The sequence below is a fragment of the Malaya genurostris genome, chromosome 2, assembly GCF_030247185.1.
Source record: "Malaya genurostris strain Urasoe2022 chromosome 2, Malgen_1.1, whole genome shotgun sequence".
In the NCBI taxonomy this organism is placed as follows: domain Eukaryota; kingdom Metazoa; phylum Arthropoda; class Insecta; order Diptera; family Culicidae; genus Malaya; species Malaya genurostris.
In genome coordinates, this window is record NC_080571.1 from 69844430 (window position 1) to 69869153 (window position 24724).

The 24724-nt window shown below is 35.5% G+C and overlaps 1 protein-coding gene across 2 annotated transcripts in view; it reads right to left on the bottom strand.

Annotated features, from left to right (window-relative positions):
* Window positions 1-21832, bottom strand: part of LOC131427714 (GATA-binding factor 2-like) — a 53900-nt gene extending 32068 nt beyond the window's left edge. Inside the window, exon 1 of one of the 2 annotated variants that reach the window (XM_058591157.1) lies at window positions 21504-21832. The gene's annotated coding sequence lies outside the window, so the exon portion shown is untranslated. Of the gene's footprint in view, window positions 1-15131; window positions 15302-21503 lie in introns of those variants that run through there. The other variant, XM_058591155.1, reaches the window with a different exon arrangement.
* Between the last annotated feature and the right edge of the window lie 2892 nt (window positions 21833-24724).

Consider the following 24724-nt stretch of genomic DNA (forward strand, 5'->3'; position numbering starts at 1 on the left):
TTTCAAACGAAGTATAATTGAATAAACTGCATCAGAATCAGATAAGAGAAATTCTTATGATATACTATTATCAATGCTAGAAAATCAAATTACTGAAAAAATTGTCAGTGCATAACTTAAGTTAAACCGTTTGAAAGCTTTTTTTTTACTCATATTAGGCAAAATTTATTAATTTCGCTAATTTACTCGCTCCTCCTCCTCCTCCTATCACAACAGAAATGATTTCCTGCATCACTCATTTCCGATTTTACAAGAAGAAGCTTTTACATCAACAAATACACGTTTTCCTATAGAATGCAAACGTTTATTGTGGAGATTTTTTCAGGAAATAGGCAAAGCAGTAATATAATAGGTATTTCAAAAATGTGCTCATTGAAAATATTGGACATCACATTCCAAAAACCTCCCCCTCTCCACCCTGTCACAAAAGGTCACGTTTTATGAAACACCCCCCTCCCCCTTGCGGCGTGACGTCTTTTATGGACAGCCCCCAAACGTCATAGTACATTTGACTCAGCTCGTCGAATACGCAAAATATCTGCATGTATGTGAGCGCCTGTGTGTATATGAGTATGTAACAAAAATGTGCTCTCGATTTTATCGGAGATGGCTGAAATACTTTTCATAAAATATGTTTCAAATGAAAAGTCTCTCGGCGTCATAGTCTACTATTGAATTTTATCCGTATCGAACTTCCGGTTCGAGAGTAACATAGTAAAATGGGGAATAAAAAGTGCATTCGATTTTTCCAAAGATCGCTTAATTAATTTTTTTTAGCTCAAATTCAATTTAAAGGCCTTATAGACTCCGGACTTCCGGTTCCGGAGTTACGGAGTAACATCTGCAGAAAAAATTTTATAAAGTGCACTCAATTTTCTGAAAGACCGTTCATCCCATTTTTACAAGCTCAAGTTTAAATCAAAGGTCTTATAATCTCATACCACCCTATTAAATTGCATCCGTATACGACTGCCGGTTTCGGAATTATAGGCTAATAAGTATAAAAATTTCTTTTTCAGGAGCGTGAGCACATGACACGGAAAAATCGATCTAAATATCTTCAATTAGCCGTATACTTATTCAATTGAACAGGTTTAGTTAGTTGATGACCAAATACACTGATTTTGGATATACCGGATCTTCGTTCCCGGTTCCAAAAGTAACGTAAAAAGTGATCGTGTAGAAAATAACTGCAATAACAGTTTTAGTTTTCTCAAACATGCCTGAATTGGTTTTCACAAACTCAGATTCAAATGCAAGGTCTTACAATTCATCAGTTTGGTGTTGTACCCTATTTAGATTCAATTTCTGGTTCCTAAATTGCAGGACGACGAGTGTAAAAACCAACAATTTCAAGTGTGTTGTTGAAATATTGGCAATATAAAAATAAGTCAATTCCTTAAAACTGTAAGCAAGTGATTAAAAGATAATTGTAAGTTACATCGATTTCTCGGAAATGACTAAAATTGCACAGGATTTGACGAGTAGCGTTAGGTCTAAGGCCAAAGCCAAAACATTCAACCACGTTAAATTAAAACAAAGTTAAAATCAACATTTCAAAAACATAGCTAATTTGTTTATTGATTCCTGAGTATCTTAGAAATAGGCAACATAAAACTAATCATCATGAAGTGCTCATTTTTATCTGTTGCATGATTTTTGAGCACAGTCTTTACAAATAAATAATTGAAGAATGTTGAAATAAGAAACGATGAAAGTAACTTGTAAAATATTATTTTGCTTTCTTTATTTGGCTGTCACTTCTATTTCCGGATATATAATGGTAAAAGTGCCATCCATCTTAGCTCCAGTAGTCATCTGAATACCTAAAACTATAAGTTAGGTTGGGATCAGGATCATTTCACAGAAAGCCGTTTCGTCGAAAGCCATTTCGCCGGAAGGGTCATTTCGCCATAAAAGTCATTTTTTAATTGTCTTAATATCGTAACTGGAATTGATTTAAAATAAAGACAAATGAAAGATAGGAGTGTTTACTTCCGTTTTATTGGCCTACAATCGTACTTCTGGAATAATCCAGAACGACTTGGCTTCCGATGAAATGGCATTCGGTGAAATGATCCGCTCCCCTGAGAGTGAGATCTGCTGTCTCTGCTCGATCCATTGACTCTCGAGGCAAAGTGAACATCGAGTTTTCTTCTGCGATATTGCTTCTTAAATCCGAAACAAAGACGTTGTATTCGATTTTATCACATTTATCTAATGGGATTACTATTGCAACAATTGCCATTTTTTTCCTAGAATGGCAGAATCTAACTTTTGAACAGAACTCCCAGCTCAACGAGATCGAGTGAGTACGTATGGATATGTGTTCTTTTTCGCATATTAGCTAGCCGCTCGGTTTTTTCGAAAATCTCTTAACCGATGTCTACACTCTCAGGCTCATTTGAATACTTTTATTGGGTTGCGCAACAAGTTTGAAATTAATATGATTGACTCTTGCGGTTCCGGAGATATGATCTTAAAAGTGACATGGCCGACAAACAGTACTTTTTTCAAGTTCAATTTTCTCCATGATGGTTAAACGAGTTTCGATGTTCTTTCTTTCGTTTGGAAGCTACTAATGAGTTTTGTATAAAGTTCGAAGATCATATGACTAACACTTCCAATTCCAAAGATATGACCGTAAAAGTGACGTAACCGAGCAGCTGCACTTTTTTCTAAACGCTCAATTTCTTCGAAGGTGTCTCAACCGATTCCAACAATCTTAAGCTCGATTGATAGCTATTCTGCGTTGTGAATAACATTTCCGGTTCCGGAGATATAGTCATATAGGCGACGTAACCGATCAATCTCATTCCTATCCGATTTTTTTCCAACAAATGTCCAATGATCAAGTAAGTTCACATGTATTTCAAAAATATTTTCGAAAGTACGACGAAAGCGTTGAAGCACGTTTCAATAAAAAAAATAGCTCAAACTCGGGTTAAAAATTATTTAATGAATAGAAATACTGACTAACGAGACTGTTTTAATGGCAAGAGAAAGTCATAAGAAAGTTAGTACATAAATAAGGAAGAGGTTTTTTAATTATAATTATTATGTCCTAATGCAAATAATGTATATGCTATAGGTTGAACAATCTGAGGAAAAATTACCTACATTATGTGAGGAGAAATGAATAGGAACACGCTTAAAAAGATTATGTATAAATTATCAAACAAATGAACAGTATAATTTGAAAATCAAATGCGAAAACCAGAAGAACATATAAACTTCTAGAGCGACGAAGTAATAAATTTACGCGATGATAAGGAGTGTATCGATAAGTAGTTAGCAACATTCAAACAGTAATTTACTGTTTTTACGTGTTTTGCGGTGACATGTTTGTCGCTGCGCAATCGATTGGTTTCGGTACGGTTTATCGTTTCAATGATGAGTCGAATTGATCCGGAAACGCGAAAGAAAATTCTGCACACTTGGTGCTCAGAAAGTGGTGTCACGTGCAACGAAATTGCAAAACGGGTGAAAGTGCACCACACCAGTGTCAAAAATACTATCGAGAAGTTCGGTAAGACCCTTTCCATGAAGGATTTGCCCCGATCCGGTAGGAAAACGGGTCCCAGCCAGCCCGACCGGGACTTAAAAGTGGTTGAATACATCAGGAAAACCCCATCGGTGTCGACGCGGAATTTGGCCAAGCAGTTCAACACCAGCATCGGGATGATTCAACGGATCAAAGTTCGGAACTCCCAGAAAACGTACAAGAAACAGAAGGTGACGAAAAAGTCCCTGGTACAGCAAGTTCAGGCCAAAACAAGAGCGCGAAAACTGTATAACCGGATTCTACAGGATAAAGACGGATGCATCCTGATCGACGACGAAACCTACGCCAAGGAAGACTCTCGAGCGCTGCCCGGACCGCAATATTATACGAAATCGGTGTACCAGGACCTGGACGATGCTGACACCATGATGGCAATGGAAATGTTTGGGCAGAAGGTGTTGGTCTGGCAAGAAATTTGTACCTGTGGTTTTCGGTCGTCGATTTTCTTCACGAAGGGCACAATTAACGCCAAGGTGTACGAGGAAGAATGTTTGAAGAAGAGAATGCTGCCACTGTACAGAAAGCATAAGGCTCCTCCTCTCTTCTGGCTGGATTTGGTTTCAGCCTACTACGCCAACTCCGTTCTACAGTGGTTGTCAAAAAATAATGTACATTTCGTGGAAAAGGACATCAACCCACCGAACAACCCGGATCTTCGGCCAATTGAAAGGTATTGGGTAATTGTCAAGCGGCACTTTCGGAAGGAAGGTACAGTGTCCCAAAACATGCAGGAGTTAAAAAAAAACTGGACAGCTGCCACCAGGAAAGTCACAAAAGTAACTGTGCAGAATCTAATGAAGAATGTCAAGTCCAAAGTGCGAGTGTTTCACAGAAACTAGGATTTTCTTCAATATGATCAGTGAAATGCATAAAAATGTAGTTTTTACGTTTCGTCTTCGAATCATCAGTGCATCAGCAGATTATGTTGAACTGCTGATGCATAACCCCCGGATCAACATAATCCGCTGAGCAGACGTAAAGTTAATGCATTTTGCAAAACACTTATTTGCGCCCAAATGACGAAAATCTGTTAGCGGTCAGTATGCCGTCGAATTTGTTTCGTTCTTTCGGCACGTCAGGTTAGACATAGCGCTTCGGCGCAAATAAGTGTTTTGCAAAATGCATTAACTTTACGTCTGCTCAGCGGATTATGTTGATCCGGGGGTTTTGCATCAGCAGTTCAACATAATCTGCTGATGCACTGATGAGTCGAAGACGAAACGTAAAAACTAGAAATAAGTCATGTGCACTTTGCACAAAACGGCTACCCACGAGGTACCAAACCCCCAAATGATAAAAATGTAATTTTTCTACAATATATCGAAAACTGATGTCAAAATATGTTTTTTTTTTGCTTTTTTATTCAATAATCAATGTTTCTAACTACTTTTCGATACACTCCTTATATTATAATTATTCTATCGATGTATTTAGTGATCTCTTCATCATAATTAATTAATCTCCTAGAACTGCAATGCATTAATTCTCTTGAATAAAAACTCAAGGTACATCGAGGAATGTTTTTCAACCTTGAAAAACCTGGAGTTTACAGGGAATCTTTTCTCGAATCATGGAAAAATTCGCATTTCGAAACGTCCTGGCTCGTTCTGCGATAGCACAGTTTACTTCTAGCTTACATTTATGATCTGTAAATTAAGTTCAAATAAAGAAAAACTCCGGTATCATATCTGATGTTGCATTTCGAACCCGGAACAAATGAAGTGACGAGCCAATACTACCATCACTAAAAAAGAAAACTAACAAGTATGCTTCTCCCGTGATATTTCTGAAGTACGCTGAAATAACTATTTATGAGCTCTAGTAACAACAAGTGTTAGACTAGCAACCCTTCCTATTCCATAGCCGATCTTCGTTTGGGCCGGCACCGATCAATGAATTCTGAAGATGTGCGTTGATAAATGATCTACCAGTCCCAGGACTCTAGAAATTTTCTGTGCTATTTCAGCCATAATGCATATATGAAAAAATACCCAATCATTCAAAATCCAGTCTAACCAGGTCGTCAAAAGGTGAGATAACTCAATGCTCACAAGTTCCTATACCATGCCTCCCGTGTGTCTATGGTATAACATTTGGTCAATAGAACGGTGTCGACTGGATGCTGTCACGTTTTGCGTTAGTGGCAGAATGAGAGGGTGCAAATTGGTTTGTATGTGATAATCGATTAATTGATTGGTTTTCATAAACATTGTCAATTACACTCACATAATTTAAAACTTTTCTTACAGTTACTGTTTGGGTATAAATAATCGGTCTATTTTTATTGTTTGAGTCTGTAGGAGAATATTCAGATGTTTGCAATAGCATTCTTTCTCCAAGGAGTGTAACTATCCGGTTCAGAAGACTAAAGGTGTAGTATGATTAGATGCAAACTGGAGTATTGGTAAAATCAACAAATGGTGATAGTCGGTGTTGAACAGTCGTTCGCACCGCACGCGTATAGCTCTTGGCTCCTGGAATTTTTTTTCTGGCTACCTAGAGTTTCATTGATTCAAGGCTTCAGTCTTTTTCAAGGCTACCTGAATCACTAACTAAGTGACTAAGTGATACAAAGAGTGATATTAGAGTGACTAAGTGATACAAAGAGTGATATTAGAGTGACTAAGAAATTAATCAGCCTTTTTTAAGGCTAGCTAGGAGTCTAATCGAAGACTAATTTAGCCTAGTTAATTTAATTTAAAATTTCATTAATTTCAAAAATGCCTGCGTCCAACCGGAAAGGCAACAAGCCTAAGGCTAAAAATAATTCAATACGGAATAAATCACAATCCGTTATTCAACATTTTTCTAATAACATTCACGATCTTATAGAATCTGAATGTAAAAATAAAAGACAACGGACGGATTTCCCTTCCGTTGATCCTATGCCGTCTAACAATATTTACGAGATTCTACCTGAATCCGATTGTAGCGACATAGAAGAAAATTCTTCAAAAATTCCCAAAATGGACGCTTGTCGTTCTGGGAAGAAACATCAATCTATGCCACCAGTGACGGTGATGATTTCCGACTTCAAAGCATTCCGTACTGAGCTTTCTACTTTTCTCCCGGAAGTAAAAGTCTCATTTCAAATCGGACGAAGAGGAGAATGTCGAGTCTTGGTGGATGGATTGGAAGATTACGAACGTCTTATTCGATATTTGTCCGAGAAACTTCATAAATTTTATTCATATGATATAAAATCAGACAGACCCTTCAAGGCTGTCTTGAAAGGATTATCAAATGATCAAAGTATTGATGAAATTAAAAATGAACTAAAAGAATTGCTTGGTTTTGCCCCTTCCCAAGTAATACTTATGAAAAAAAGAGCGAATGGTACTTCTAAACCACGCTCTGGAATTTCCCATGAACTTTACCTAATACACTTCAATCGAAGTGATGTAAACAATTTGAAAACTTTAGAAAAAGTACGTTTCATTTCCCACATTAAAATTCATTGGGAACATTATAAACGGCATAATCGTATTGCTAACTTAACGCAATGTCGTCGTTGCCAAGGCTTCGGTCATGGAACCAAAAATTGTCATATGGATATACGGTGTTTGAATTGTGGTAAATCGCATTCGAAAGACGTTTGTCCAATGAATGAAACCACTGATAAATTTTCATGTTCAAATTGCAATGGAAATCATAAATCCAATTATTTGAAATGTCCTGTCAGGGAAAAAATTTTAAACGCTCGTTCGCTTAGACAACAAGTCAAATCAACGACCTTAAATTTACAGAATATACCTGAAAATTCTTCTAAGGCACCTGCCAATTCGTCTTCTAACGAAAACAATTTATTGACAGGTAGATCGACCTCGTCATCATCTTCTTCTAATGTCAGTTATGCTGGTATATTAGGTAGAAATCTATCTCCTATTTCTTCTAATGTAAATAATCAAAACACAGGACCGCCTTGCAGTTCTTCTTCTAACGAAAACAATTTATTAATAGGTAGACCGGCCAAATCATCTTCTTCTAATGGCAGTCTACCTACAAATATTCCTTCAATGCCATTCGCTTCTTTAAATGAAGTCGATTTAGGCGATATAACTGAAAATAAAATGATCTACCTACAAGATCAACTTTTTCAAATGATCATCCAAATGAATTCGACTTCATCACTTTTTGAAGCATTTCAAATCGGATGGAAATTTGCAAATAATATTATAATGAATTTAAAATTTAACAGTGATGTTAAATAATTATTTGAATATTTTAAATTGGAATGCTCGATCTTTGAAATCGAGTGAAGATGAATTTTATAATTTTCTCAAAGTTCACAAAATTCATATTGCCATTGTGACAGAAACTTTTCTTAAACCAAATGTAAAATTGAAAAGTAATCCACATTATGTGGTTCATCGATTTGACAGGTTTACTGGAATTGGTGGTGGAGTTGCCATTTTTGTCCAACGGCAAATTAAACATCGAATTTTACCTTCTTTCAATACTAAAGTTATTGAAAGCTTGGGAATCGAAGTTGAAACCATTCATGGAATTTATTTCATCGCTGGAGCATATTTGCCATTCCAATGCACCGGCGAACAATTAAATTTCTTTAAAGGCGATTTGCAAAAACTTACAAGATATCGATCGAAATTTTTCGTAATAGGGGACTTAAATGCTAAGCATGTCCAGTGGAATTGTAGGCAAAATAACAGTAATGGTAAAATACTTCATAATCAACTCTCAGCTGGTTACTTTACAGTTATTCATCCCAGTAATCCTACTTGTTTCTCTTCCGTGAAAAACCCGTCTACAATTGATCTGGTTCTAACAGATCAAAGTCACATTTGTAGCGAACCGATTACTCATGCTGATTTTGACTCAGATCATCTTCCTGTAACATTCAGACTTTCCAACGAAGCTATAATTAATCCAATTAGTTCTATTTTCAACTATCATAGAGCTAATTGGTTGGATTACAGATCTCACATTGAAAATCATGTGGATCATGAAACTATTTTAGAAAATTCTGCGGACATCGACACAGCAATTGATAATTTGAATCATTATATTATCGAAGCTAGAAATCTTTCAGTTCCCAAAGCTCAAACTAAATTAAATTCTCCTATCATCGATGACAATCTTCAACTGCTCATTCGGTTGAAGAATGTTCGTCGACGACAATATCAACGTTCTCGTGATCCTGCTATGAAAAACATAGTTAAGGATTTACAAAAAGAAATTAAACATAGATTTACTCTTTTGCGAAATGAAAATTTCGCTAAAGAAGTTGAACAAATTAAACCATATTCTAAACCTTTCTGGAAACTTTCTAAGGTTCTTAAGAAACCTCAGAAACCAATTCCTGCTCTCAAGGAAGGAAATCAAATACTTCTTACAAATGGTGAAAAAGCTCAAAAACTTGCTCAGCAGTTCGAGAGTGTCCACAATTTTAATTTAAACGTTGTGAGTCCTATTGAAAATGAAGTCTCACTGAAGTATGATCATATTTCAACCCAAGTGTTATTACCAAATGACATTCTTGAGACCAATTTTGATGAAATTAAATCAATTATTAGGAAACTCAAAAACATGAAGGCTCCTGGTAATGATGGAATTTTTAATATTCTTATTAAAAATCTTCCCGATGTTGCCTTGAGACTCCTGGTTAAAATTTTCAACAAGTGTTTTTCATTAGCTTACTTCCCAAAAAGATGGAAAAACGCTAAAGTAATTCCTATCCTAAAACCTGATAAAAACCCAGCAGAAACATCAAGTTATCGCCCAATTAGTTTACTTTCTTCTATCAGTAAACTTTTTGAAAAAATTATCTTGTTAAGAATGATGACTCATATAAATGAGAATTCAATTTTTTTACCAGAGCAGTTTGGATTTCGTCATGAACATTCAACTACTCATCAACTTGTCAGAGTAACGAACATGATAAAATCAAATAAATCTTCTGGGTTATCCACTGGAGTTGCTTTTCTAGACATAGAAAAAGCATTCGACAGTGTTTGGCACAAAGGTTTAATAGCAAAAATGTCTGATTTCCAGTTTCCTATTTATTTGATCAAAATGATTCAAAATTATTTAACTGATCGTACTCTTCAGGTTAGCTATCAGAATTGTAAATCTGAATTGCTACCCGTACGAGCCGGTGTTCCGCAGGGTTCGAGTGTAGCTCCAATCTTGTATAATATTTTCACTTCTGATCTTCCAAATCTACCCGTTGGTTGTCAGAAATCGCTATTCTGTGACGACACAAGTCTGTTAGCCACAAGTAGAAATCTAAGAGTGATCTGCAGTCGCCTACAAAGAAGTTTAAATATTTTCAGTGATTATCTGTCAAAATGGAAAATTAAACCAAATGCAGCAAAAACGCAATTAATTATCTTTCCTCACAAGCCAAGAGCTTCTTTTCTAAAACCAAACAATAATCACATTCTCAAATTGAATGGCTTGGAATTGACATGGTCTGATCAAGCTAAATACTTAGGTTTAACGTATGACAAAAAACTCACTTTCAAGGATCACATTGAAGGAATCCAGGCAAAGTGTAATAAATATATTAAATGTTTATATCCTCTTATAAACAGAAATTCTAAGCTCTGTCTAAAAAACAAATTGTTAATTTATAAACAAATTTTCAGACCAGCCATGCTTTATGCGGTACCAATTTGGTCAAGCTGTTGTTCCACCAGGAAGAAAACGCTTCAAAGGATTCAGAATAAAATTCTGAAAATGATTCTGAAGCGTCCTCCCTGGTTTAGTACAAATGAGTTACACAGACTCACAAATATAGAACCATTAGATGTAATGTCACATAATATTATAAGCAAATTCCGACAAAAATCGATGCAATCTTCAATTGAATCGATTCGCTCTCTGTATTAGTTAGTAAGTTAGTATATAAGTTCCTTTTCCCCATTACACAATACAAGTAGGTTTAGAATTTTCCCTACACAAAAATCTCAGAATTGCGGAAGCAAATGATGTCTTCATGGTAATAACCAAATCATATATATATAACAGGGCTGAAAAGTCACCACTTGTGGCTGAACACCCAATTTAAATCTTAATAATTTAATTTTAACTCATATTCCAATAAATAGTTATTAAAAAAAAAAAAAAAAAAAAAAACCAAATGGTGATAGCATACATAAAATTGAGGAACGTAAACTAAATACACGTCGATTACTTGCCATTTGCAAGAGATCGAAAGTCTTTCTGTAAAGGATGAATCCATTTGATGGAAACTGCATTACACGGGTTTGGCCTGAATTCTTTGCATTTTATGTCTAAATGTCTCGAAAACGGATACTCCTAGGAGAAAGATCACTGTGAGTAATTTAATTGTTTTCCATTAAATCACATTCATATCGTGTTATATTGTCTCAATGATTTGATAATATATAAAAATTGTTTCTGTTGTAACAACTTAAATTTAATAAATACACGAATAAGTTTAAGGCGTTATATATCTTCTTGCTCGAGAAATGAAGCTTCATCTTTTGGTTACTCTAGAAAGTGTGGAAATGAATTTACTTCGATGAATAAGAAAGCTTCGAACAGTACAGTGTTTGTGAACAAAAGTGTATTGTGGAAAATTGTATATTCTCCCCTGTCGCGAAACAATTTAATTTTTCATAATAAAATGTTAAATATCAATTTTTGAAATCTTGAAACAGTGCGTTAGTAAAATCACAAGTTACCTAATGTTCACTGTAAAAAATACATCGATGTCATTTGCTAAGCTATAGCTGAGTTGTCCTTATAGTCTATAGGCTCCTACTCGTACTTCCTGGTATTATTAATTTTTAATATTCTTATTAAAAATCTTCCCGATGTTGCCTTGAGACTCCTGGTTAAAATTTTCAACAAGTGTTTTTCATTAGCTTACTTCCCAAAAAGATGGGAAAACGCTAAAGTAATTCCTATCCTCAAACCTGATACAAAACCCAGCAGAAACATTAAGTTATCGTCCAATTAGCTTACTTTCTTCTATCAGTAAACTTTTTGAAAAAATTATCTTGTTGAGAATGATGTCTCATATAAATGAGAATTCAATTTTTCTACCTGAGTAGTTTGGATTTCGTCATTAACATTCGACTACTCATCAACTTATCAGAGTAACGAACATGATAAAATCAAATAAATCTTCTGGGTTATCCACTGGAGTTGCTCTTCTAGACATAGAAAAAGCATTCGACAGTGTTTGGCACAAAGGTTTAATAGCAAAAATGTCTGATTTCCAGTTTCCTATTTATTTGATCAAAATGATTCAAAATTATTTAACTGATCGTACTCTTAAGGTTAGCTATCAGAATTGTAAATCTGAATTGCTACCCGTACGAGCCGGTGTTCCGCAGGGTTCGAGTGTAGCTCCAATCTTGTATAATATTTTCACTTCTGATCTTCCAAATCTACCCGTCGGTTGTCAGAAATCGCTATTCTGTGACGACACAAGTCTGTTAGCCACAGGTAGAAATCTAAGAGTGATCTGCAGTCGCCTACAAAGAAGTTTAACTATTTTCAGTGATTATCTGTCAAAATGGAAAATTAAACCAAATGCAGCAAAAACGCAATTAATTATCTTTCCTCATAAGCCAAGAGCTTCTTTTCTTAAACCAAACAATAACCACATTCTCAAATTGAATGGCTTGAAATTGACATGGTCTGATCAAGCTAAATACTTAGGTTTAACGTATGACAAAAAACTCACTTTCAAGGATCACATTGAAGGAATACAGGTAAAGTGAAATAAACATATTAAATGTTTATATCCTTTTATAAACAGAAATTCTAAGCTCTGTCTAAAAAACAAATTATTAATTTATAAACAAATTTTCAGACCAGCCATGCTTTATGCAGTACCAATTCGGTTAGGTTGTTGTTCCACCAGGAAGAAAACGCTTCAAAGGATTCAGAATAAAATTCTGAAAATGATTTTGAAGCGTCCTCCCTGGTTAATACAAATGAGTTACACAGACTCACAAATATAGAACCATTAGATGTAATGTCACATAATATTATAAGCAAATTCCGACAAAAATCGATGCAATCTTCAATTGAATCGATTCGCTCTCTGTATTAGTTAGTAAGTTAGTATATAAGTTCCTTTTCCCCATTATACAATACAAGTAGGTTTAGAATTTTCCCTACACAAAAATCTCAGAATTTCGGAAGCAAATGATGTCCTCATGGTATCAACCAAACCATATATATATATAATAGGGCTGAAAAGTCACCACTTCTGGCTGAACACCCAATTTAAATCATAATAATTTAATTTTAACTCATATTCCAATAAATACACGGAAAGACCGAAATCAACATTTTGGCGAAAAAAATAGTTGATTTTCTGATTTTAGTTAGTTATTTTTTGAGACAACTAAAAAAGTCTTACTTTTGCTAATTTAGATTTTTTAATTCTAATTCCCTTAATAATAATAAAATATTTGTTGGAATGGCTATTTTTTTAGTTGAATTCACCAATTAAACGTGCTGTCATTTCTTAGCTAAGGCACACTTCATTTCCATTCAACTAATTTTTTAGTTGAATTAGAGAAATAAAACGTTGTTTTCAACCAACATGAATGGTTGAATTGGTTTCTGCAATTTGCAGCTATATGGCGCTCTGTCACCGAAAAAACGTTGTGTTGGAGAAAAAGTCATAAGCGAAACATAAACTTCATTTTGAAAATTTTTCTTCTAAATCGCTGCTTTCTTCATTCGACTTCGCGAAATCGACTCTCTCACTGAAAACTTTGAGCACTCGGAACACAAAAACCGAATACAAGTAGTACATCGGACGGCGTAGCTCGGAAGGTTGGAAGATACAGAAAACATCATTTTACATATACAATTAGAGTGCATCACGCGAAACTTACTTCACTGTTCCACGTAAAAACATTATTACGCACAATCGCTTGAAATGCGCACAAATTCTGAATAAATACACTTTCTACTAAGAGTTCACGTCATTTTTACATATCGGTTTTGAAATTTATATATGGATATATCGTAACACATGCGCAAAGCATCTAAACAATTTGCAAGCAGTTTCAACAAGACTGTCCTTTATAGCCTTTTAATGGATTGTTTTGCCTTGACACTTCTCATGAGTTTTTAGCTAATAAACTTGTTTATAAAACCAATTTCATTTTTGTTTTCTTTGTCTTGTCCTTCAGAAATGATGGTGATAGATAAATAGAAACAAATTTTCTGATTTTAATAAAAAAATTAGTTGTCAATGAGAATTTTGTTTTGATTTGAAATATTGCTGGTTTGTGTCCAGGATATTCGCCAACTAAACTCATTCTCTAAAAATAAGAATTTTTTTCAGCAAAGCAAATTCTCAATTTTAACTAATTTTATAGTTATTTTGGAAATTTTGTTGTTGAAATCAACTAATTCAAAAACAGTAATACGAATTAGGGGTATAGCTAATTTCGGTCGTTCCGTGTAGTTATTTAAAAAAAAAACTTCCTGCTATTATTAATTAACCGATTTTTTGTTTAATATCTTAGAACAAAGTCAGTATTGAGCATCTCGCATTTTCATTCCGAGCTTTGCGCGGATTTCGTGTTCTACATCCTTCAATGCCAGTCATTGTCAAGCTAATTCCACTGAAAGTCAATTAGCCGAATTTATTTATTTGCGGATAATTCTCAGCAATTATTTTTGTATTTAAAAAATCTTTAAAAAAATTAGACAGATATAAAATCCCAGATGACGCCAATCCATGTGTTATGAATCTAAATATATTTGCTCAAATAAGTCGGACACGGCTTGTTTTGGGATAGGTACAATTACAAAGTGGAAATAATACGAAGTCGAGACCGATGAAAATCCCCTGTTCAAGTTTGCCACCATCAATCAACCTGCATTCAACAGAAACGTCTAGCGCAAATGTTTCGTCCACAATTTCATTTATTCACCCGCCTTGTTATCGGCTCTGTACCTATATTGCAACATTCACGTACGCACCAGACTCATTAAAAACAGGTAAATACCTGATAATAAAAAAAAACACAGCACTTGTTGATAACGGTACCATATGATACCGGAGGCACTTATCAGTGAACCAATTTGAACGTGGCTTTCGCTCCATTTTGTTTATTATTCAGGGCTCACAGAACCTCGGAATCACACACAGCAAACGTCACCGTCCACTTCCACGTCCACGTCCATGTCAACGACGAAACTTTCCACCACCTCTGCGTACAATGCGAACAACGCTCGCCGTGACAGCCTGACAAGGGTCCCCAAATTGTATCGATTGATCTGGGTAAATTTATATAACACCGCAATAAATTTTTACCGCACTTGATGAAAAATATCAAATTCGAACATCTTGACAAGCTTATGAATTACACTTCGACTCGGCAGTTGACAAAATAAGACCAAGAAGCAGGAGAACAAACAACACTAGAGTCCATTTGCACTCGACAGAGATAAATATCTTTCATTTAATTGAGTTCAGATGGTTTCATTATGTACGAAACAAGCCCTGAAATTAATACCAGTCAATAAAAGTTTGAAAGTGATTGACGACAAATCACAATGACGAATAAGGAGTAATTCAAGTCCCACCGAATTCACTTACGTTGAACGTAAAGTTCCATTTTGACCGGATCTCGATACGATCACCTCTTTTCGCTCGCTACACGACAGCATCCTTTCGGTAATCACTAGAGGATTTAAGGGAAAAATGTCAGTGGAAATTAGCCGCGCCCGAACTATTCGACTACTTGTGCAATACAGCACAGTTTCTCCGGAATTGGATGCCTGGAATACGGTGATAATATAATATAATATTAAATTTAACTTTTTTTCAAAGGTTATATCTCGGTATAGATAGTGAAGTGCGATGATAAGTTAACATATCAATTCGTTATTTCTGATTTCTTGCTCTTACCTTTGCAACGAACGTGGAAAATCGATCCTGCTGGGCATGGTTTGAAACAATTGACAAAATATGGTCTGGCTACTGTTTTCTAATATCTTCACCAATATCGATAAGCAATATCGAATAAATTCGCAGTATGAACCCTGTCAAAAGTTATAATGAGATACAATGAGCAAGTCACTCGAAATCCGAATGCTTGTTCAACAGTTATCTTCATATCATTCTAGGCTGATTATTTCGAACATATATAGCGCGGATGATAGCTCCGTATCTCTAACAACAATTTTATCAATTTATATCTCCTTACGGTGAAGTGGAGCGATAGCAAATTTAACTAGCGAAACAGCCTCAAGCAAACGGCTCTCTACCTCCAAGTGCACTTCAACCAGTGCCACGTTTTGCTTTACACCATAGTGGGTGCCAATTCGCACCTTCACCCGAAACCGAAAGGTATGCAAATCTGGATAAATTTTAACAATAGAGAAATGTAAGAAGACAGCAGATTAGCGTGAAAGCTGGGAGGTAGTTATGATTCCCTGCCTGGAACATAACTTATTTATCTAGAAACAAACTATAACTTACTTCCGCTAGGCAGGTCAAATTTGACTTTCGTATATGCGGTAACAGTTCGAAATTCAGTTCATGGAATGATTGACTTGTGACACGGCGCATTATCCTAAGGAAAAAAAAACTATTTTTTCTTCATTCCGGGCCGTTTCATGTCAATGTCAATTTTCTAATAATTCAATAATGCTGAATAAAAATCACTATTGACCCTTTTATACTTTTCAAGGTATTCAATGAACAAAATTCCTTTCATGTCTCAAAATACAGAAATCACAACCTTGCCTGACAACGTTTGAGTGCTTTGGTCGGATTTCTCCAGCTGTTGTCCATTCGACTCACTTTCGCGTTGACTGAGGTGTGTCAAGGTAGATCCATATTTAATCCTTTGTATCATGTCAATACCGATTAATTACGCATAAACGTGACCAATCATTATCCCAGGGGTGAAAATATGCCAGGTTTTTCGATTCACAGTAAATAAAAATAGTCAGTATTATAATTTCATATCACATATTTATTGTATATTTTAAATTTTAAAACGAATGATTGTTGATAATATAAATTTTGGTTTTATTTAGAATTTAAAAATGTCTTCATCGTTGTTAGTATCACAACAACATTTCAACAAAATTAGAATCGTTTTAATGTTTCGGTGATATGAACGTCAAATCTGATTACCGCTCAATTTTCTCGGATATGGATTATTCGATATCAATAATTTTATGCTCGTTAGGTAAGCTTATTTCGTCGGTCGCATCGAAATTCTATGCTTCGTGATGTATTTTAAATTTTTTCGGTAATAGCGTCTTGGCAGATCGGCTGAAAAGTTCGTATCGTTTCTATGAGAGGGCGCCACTAGAATTAAATCCATACCATTTTCAGTTAGTACCAACCTTCAAAAGATACGTGAATAAATTTGACAGCTGTCTGATTATTAGTTTGTGAGATATTGCATTTTGAGTGAAGCTACTTTTGTTATTGTGAAAAAATTGAGAAAAAGGAATTTCGTGTGTTGATGAAACACTACTTTTTGATGAAAAAAAGTGCCGCCGATACCAAAAAATGGCTTGATGAGTGTTATCCAGACTCTGCACCGGGCGAAGCAACAATTCGTAAGTGGTTTGCAAAATTTCGTACTGGTTATATGAGCACCGAAGACGATGAACGTAGTGGACGTCCAAAAGAGGCTGCTACCGATGAAAACGTGAAAAAATCCACAACATGATTTTCAATGACCGTAAAGTGAAGTTGATCGAGATAGCTGCCACCCTAAAGATATCAAAGGAACGTGTTGGACATATTATTCAGGAATATTTGGATATGAGAAAGCTTTGTGCAAAATGGGTGCCGCGTGAGCTCACAATCGATCAAAAACAACAACGAAAAACCATACTGAAATTGAACGAATTGGGCTTCGAATTGCTCCCTCATCCACCGTATTCTCCAGATTTGGCCCCCAGTGACTTTTTCCTGTTCTCAGACCTCAAGAGAATGCTCGCTGGTAAAAAATTTAGAAGCAATGAAGAGGTAATCGCTGAAACTGAGGCCTATTTTGAGGCAAAGGACAAATCGTACTACAAAAATGGTATCGAAAAGTTGGAAGATCGCTATAATCGCTGTATCGCCTCTGATGGCAATTATGTTGAATAATAAAAACGAATTTTGGCAAAAAAATGTGTGTTTCTATTGAACGATACGAACTTTTCAGCCGAACTGTTATCATAGAAAACAGCTAATAATATTAACATACATGCTGCAATGAATAATAATCATAATGATAAGAAAAATCCAATCACAAATCGTGCTATGCAACTGATTAATATTACCTTATTAAGCTTGAATATCCTACACATAAGTAACAGGAGTGCAGAATTTTGCTACGCCAATTCAAACGCCTGCCCCAAATGCTGCGCTCATGTTACTTTTATAAATCAAATTCATGTCAAACTTTCATCGTCATTCAAAAACTACTGCACCATTTTTTTTTTTCAAATTTTGAACACTTTCTACATATAAAAAACCAGACCCCAACGTTTTCTCTCTCGTTGTTTGTTGCTTTGGGGAGGTTTTACAGCTACAAAATGGCGGATTTTTTCGTGAAAAATCGTAGTTTTGATTTTATACAACTACCAAAAATTCAAAAAACAATAATTGAAAAATCAAACAGAAACGTTGGGCTCTAGAAAAACATCTCTAGCGCTGAGATGCAAAAACTGCAAATCATGATTTTTAAGAAGCGTCCTCAAAAATACCTCTTCACCGAATGATGCTTTTTAGCATGCAAACAATTGAATTTATTTGGATGAACGATAATCCTGAAAAACTTTTGCAAAAATGATGATTTTTTTTATCGTTCAGCCCCATCACTAAACTTCTCAAAGATACAAAATTACATTTTTCCACGATTTTAAAATTCTCATTGACACGCGTTATCCTTGGTTAAAAGTTCCTGTAGGATTACTGTTGTCACTTATTTTCCCGCCCCTCATTGGGATCAACTGATTTTCCCGCCTCTCATGAGAAATATCGGCACTCATGTCTGATCTTTCTCATGCGTGATTTTCTTCCACAATGCTCAAAGCTGATCGAATCGTCTAGTGATTTGAACTTACAGGAATCAGTGTCAATAGTAGCTCAAAATCACTACCGATTATGTGTGACGGAAGATCAGTATTGATTTTGATCGATGTGATTCTGATCAACTGATCTTAACAAGATCAGATCATTAGTGATCTTTATTAGAAAAGATCACAAGCTAGTGATTACGATTTGATGATATTTTGATCTAGATTTTCCAGCCCTGATTCAAGAGTGTCTTCGAAGTTAACAGTTTCACTGCCTGTAAAATTCAAGAATACAACTGCAGGATCTTCTACATATGGGTGCCGCTATCTAATTAAATGCAAAAATTTGACAAAATGATGCTATTTGTAAATTCTCAGCTAAACATTCTATCAAATGAGCATCAAAAATCAATCTCGCCATATTTTTTTTAATGTATTCCTGATTCTGTTTATGTATTCGGCCTAGTAGGTAATTTAAAATGTATGTATGAGAGCAGTTTTGAAGATTTATGACCTTTTTGTGTTGATTTATATGCCAGTTTTTATTTTTTTGGTGGAGTTTTTCTGATCCGGAGAGGTTAATAACCATAAGGTTAAAAGCGTCATATTTCTGGAATTGCAGAATCGGAAGTTGGATCTTAATGAAATTTGAAATTCTATTTATAATAACTTTCTTTTGAATCCCAATTCGTGAAAATCGCGCGAACGAGTTTTTGTTAGAGCAGCCAACAGATCGGCTGAAAAGTTCGTATCGTTTCTATGAGTGGGCGCCACTAGAATTAAATCCATACCAGTTTCAGTTAGTACCAACCTTCAAAAGATACGTGTAGAAATTTAACAGCTGTCTGATTATTAGTTTGTGAGATATTGCATTTTGAGTGAAGCTACTTTTGTTATTGTGAAAAAAATAGAAAAAAAGGAATTTCGTGCGTTGATGAAACACTACTTTTAGATGAAAAAAAGTGCCGCCGATACCAAAAAATGGCTTGATGAGTGTCTGACTGTCCAGACTCTGCACCGGGCGAAGCAACAATTCGTAAGTGGTTTGCAAAATTTCGTACTGGTCATATGAGCACCGAAGACGATGAACGCAGTGGACGTCCAAAAGAGGCTGTTACCGATGGAAACGTGAAAAAAATCCACAAAATGATTTTCAATGACCGTAAAGTGAAGTTGATCGAGATAGCTGACACCCTAAAGATATCAAAGGAACGTGTTGGACATATTATTCAGGAATATTTGGATATAAGAAAGCTTTGTGCAAAATGGGTGCCGCGTGAGCTCACAATCGATCAAAAACAAAAACGAATTGATGATTGAAAACCATGCTGAAATAGAACGAATTGGGCTTCGAATTGCTCCCTCATCCACCGTATTCTCCAGATTTGGCCCCCAGTGACTTTTTCCTGTTCTCAGATCTCAAGAGAATGCTCGCTGGTAAAAAATTTAGAAGCAATGAAGAGATAATCGCTGAAACTGAGGCCTATTTTGAGGCAAAGGACAAATCGTGCTACAAAAATTGTATCGAAAAGTTGGAAGATCGCTATAATCGCTGTATCGCCTCTGATGGCAATTATGTTGAATGATAAAAACGAATTTTGGCAAAAAAATGTGTGTTTCTATTAAACAATACGAACTTTTCAGCCAAACTGTTAAAGCTCTTCGCCTGAGCATGATTGTCTTCTGAGAATGAGAACAAATTTGTCTCAGCGCAATAAAAAGAGTTATTTTAGTCCAACTCCAACCAGTAATTTTGATTCCTAATTCATACTGGAGTTATACTTTTACAGAACCTTCTTATAACAAATCATGAGTGATAAAGTTTGATCATCGCTATCTAGATTGTATATTAATGTCGTTTTCGCTTGATGCCAAACCTAACCCAGTTTCCACCCTAACTACTGTCAAACCGTTTGTTTGAAACTAGTGTTGAACCTAGTTTCAACGTTGTTGAACTGAAAATCGAGTCAGTTTCGAGCCTGGTTTTTATATCAGGTTTGCTCAAATCCCCTTAGCTAAGTGCGAAACCAACACAGTTTCGTTAAAAGTGTTTGTTTGAAAAAGCTACCCTGGGTGAGTTCCAGTTTTCTCAAGCGAAAACGACATAAGTGAAACGGTCATGAACTTATTTTAATAATATTTATCACTCGAGTGCTATTGTGTTTCGATAGTGTAAATACCAAAGTCCTCATCGTTGTTAAACAAATACAGACAAGTGTCAAATATACGTGTATATTATTATCCAAAAAAATATCTTTGAATTTTCAACTTAAACATATAAACATATAGTATGAGTTTGCTCCTGAGCACAGGAACACATCTGAAGCCCGTTTTCGGAAAAATTGACTGGTCTGCATATGAATGATAAGCATTGTAGGTAATGTCGCCATCCATAACATCCTTCTTCGGTCGCTACAGCGAATGCAACCGATAAAGTCGGAAATGACTTACCCGAAGGCTCGAGCATCTAAGCTATCAGTATTGAGGTTCACATTCTTGTTCATATGCCACTTCCTGGTGTGTTGACTACTTTCCGAGATATAGACAATCAGTGTGATTATATATATATATAGATAAATAAGCTATTTTATCTCCTCGGTTTTCACCTTAACAAACAGATAAAGATTGTGTCGGCCACGATTTAGTTACTGTAAATAACATTATCAAACTTATTATCTTATAATATTATCGTAGATATTCATTACAATATTTTCAGTCCCGCTTTTTGCTCGCAAAGAAATTCAGTTTCAATTTCAGTAGATATGGCCAGTCGTAGCAGGGAACAGCGAGCGATTAGAAGCTGCTCAACGCGGAACTTTCGGAAGTACGAGCCGGCCAAACATTGGATCCTTCCCGTATCGAAAGTGTGATCGATTTCGATTTTCGAAGTGACGTACGATGCGCGCGTGGAAAAATTACGAACAATTTGAATACTTACCGTGTTTCCAAAGAGTGAATCAGCATGAAAGTACACAGTACACAGGTATTCAATAGAATTTTAATAAACACAAGAAGCCACAACTGTGATACGCTCCGGATTATGTGACAAAATTAATATCTGACAACAAACAAAAGTGACCAAAACTTTCATTACAACCATCAATTAGAGCGAGGATTAAAAGTTTACGGCTAAGCTAGGATTAGGTGTGAAAAATATTGTTTAGAGATACGAATGATAAATTTCCTAGAAAAACTACTGTTCGAGGTGATACCAGGGATCACAGAAAAAAGTTCAAATCAAGTACGTGTGTTATCTATATCACGCCCAATCTTCAACTGTTGAGATAGTGTTACGTGTTAGAGTGCTGATAAAAAGAGTTTACCTTGATTCACAAACACATTCCACACACACATACAGACGCAGCAAGGCTTCCGTGATGCTCTCAACGAACACCGCAATCCGCGTGTACCGGTGGGTGATCGTTTGCTTTTTCCCTCGGAGCTTACGATTAGGAGAGACAATTTGGGGCGTTTTTAACATTCTTGTGAACACAGGCTGTATAAAAAAAATTGCATGGTATAAAACACTTACAGCACTTCTCCACAACTGCAATAATAATCATTTTAATATTTTGATATGGAAACTCTTGTGTGCCTGTTTATTTGCTTCCGCAAATCTGTTCTGTCGGCAATATTGTAAAACTGCTTGTCATGTGGTCTAAAGAAGGGAACTTGCTTACTGATTATATAAACGAAGAAAGATTTAATTGAAGCTGGATCGATTTTCATAGGATTTTACTTATAATACTAGGGTAACGGTACCCCCATTCATCTCAGTTCCAGTAGTTATCTTCTATACCAACCATTAGTTAGAGTGAGATAAATTGATTTTAAGAGTAAGATGCAATTAGATGCATTCGCTTCGAGTTTTCGCATCGCTATAGCAGCAGTATCGCACAAGCTTCGAACTATTTTTTGTGCGGTATTGCTTCTTAGTGCCGAAGCAAAGATACTGTATCCGATTTTATCACAATTTGTTGATTGAAAGTCGAATAATCAGTAAAATAACATAGTGACTCTACTAATGAGATTATTATTAGTATAATAACCCATCTAATGGTTTCTATATTATACAGAGGTCGTCGAGAGGTGAAATAACTAAGTGCTCACAAGTTCCTATCTCATGACTCTCCATGTGTCTATGATGACATTTGGTCAATAGAACGGTGTCGGCTGGGTTTTATTGCCTTCTGCGTTAGTAGCAGAATGAGAGGGTACGAATTGGTTTGTAGGTAATAATTTATTAGAAACGCGAAAATTACTGAAAATTTTTCAAATAGGTCAATTATTTCGCCTTGATGTCCTATTGCTGAAGTGTATTTAAACCCTTAATGCGACTTTATATTGTCAACTTGTTTTCATGAAAACTATATGCAGCATACCTTGCAAAGTATGAGCATTTCAAACGGAAACCATCCCAAAGCTCTCCTATTTTCATAAGGCGAAATATTTCTCACACAATATATGCGTATAAACATCAACTATTAACTTTTGAATTAACTAATTAAACTTATCGTTTCGATCTGGGCTCCTTTAACACCATTTATTTTTCAATGAATACAATTTTCTATTAACAAATATTCTTTTCCCATGACACTTGTGGAGTGCACAGTAGCATATACGGCCTCTAGTAACAACAAGTATTGGACTAACATACCTTCCTATCTCTAAGCAGACCTAAAACCGGACCTGGCTTTCACCGGTACTGATCAATAAACTCTGGGGTTATCGGAAGTTGCACATTGAAGGTTGATTTGATATCAGCTGAACCCGATCAGTAACAGAGTAGCAACCAGGGTAACCACTCAAGCTCAAGCTCCTCTTTGCCATTCTTATATAGATCTTAGTAATCACTGTGAAAACCGAGGCCCGAAAATGTCTGTGTGTGTATGTAACAAACAATACCACACAATTTATTCGGAGATGGATGTACAAAAATATGCAGTCGATTCTCTCATGTCGTTTTCGCTTGATGCCAAACCTTACCTAGTTTTCACCCTAACTGCTGTCAAACCTTTTATTTGAAGCTGGCTGTTTATAAATTAACAGTGTGTTTTTCAGACAGAGCTTAGAATTTCTGTTTATACGAGAATGTAAACATTTAATATATTTATTACACTTTGCCTGGATTCCTTCAATGTGATCATTGAAAGTGAATTTTTTTGTCATACGTTAAATCTAAGTATTTAGTTTGATCAGGCCATGTCAATTAAAAGCCATTCAATTTGAGAATGTGATTATTGTTTGGTTTAAGAAAAGAAGCTCTTGGTTTATGAGGAGATGATAGATTTTGAAGATCAGAAGTGAAAATATTATACAAGATTGGAGCTACGCTCGAACCCTGCGGAACACCGGCTCGTACGGGTAGCAATTCAGATTTACAATTCTGATAGCTAACCTGAAGAGTTAAATTAAAGTTAAATAATTTTGAATCATTTTGATCAAATAAATGGGAAACTGGAAATCAGACATTTTTGCTATTAAACCTTTGTGCCAAACACTGTCAAATGTTTTTTTCTATGTTTAGAAGAGCAACTCCAGTGGATAACACATAAGATTTATTTGCTTTTATCATGTTCGTTACTCTTACAAGTTGATGAGTAGTTGAATGTTCATGACGAAATCCAAACTGCTCTGGTAAAAAAATTGAATTCTCGTAAGCTCGTCGATAACTTGATGTTTCTGCTGGGTTTTTCTCAGGTTTGAGGATAGGAATTACTTTAGCGTTTTTTCATCTTTTTGGGAAGTAAGCTAATGAAAAGTACTTGTTGAAAATTTTAACCAAGAGTCTCAAGGCAACATCGGGAAGATTTTTAATAAGAATATTAAAAATTCCATCATTACCAGGAGCCTTCATGTTTTTAAGTTTCCTAATGATTGCCATAATTTCATCAAGATTCGTCTTAATAATGTCATTTGGTAATAACACTTGAGTTGAAATATGATCATATTTCAGTGAGACTTCATTTTCAATAGAACTCACAACGTTCAAATTAAAATTATGGACACTCTCGAACCACTGAGCAAGTTTTTGAGCTTTTTCGCCATTTGTAAGAAGTATTTGATTTCCTTCCTTGAGAGCAGGAATTGGTTTCTGAGGTTTCTGGAAACTTTCCAAGGTTCTTAACCTAAAATTTTCAAAAATAGTTTCATGATCCA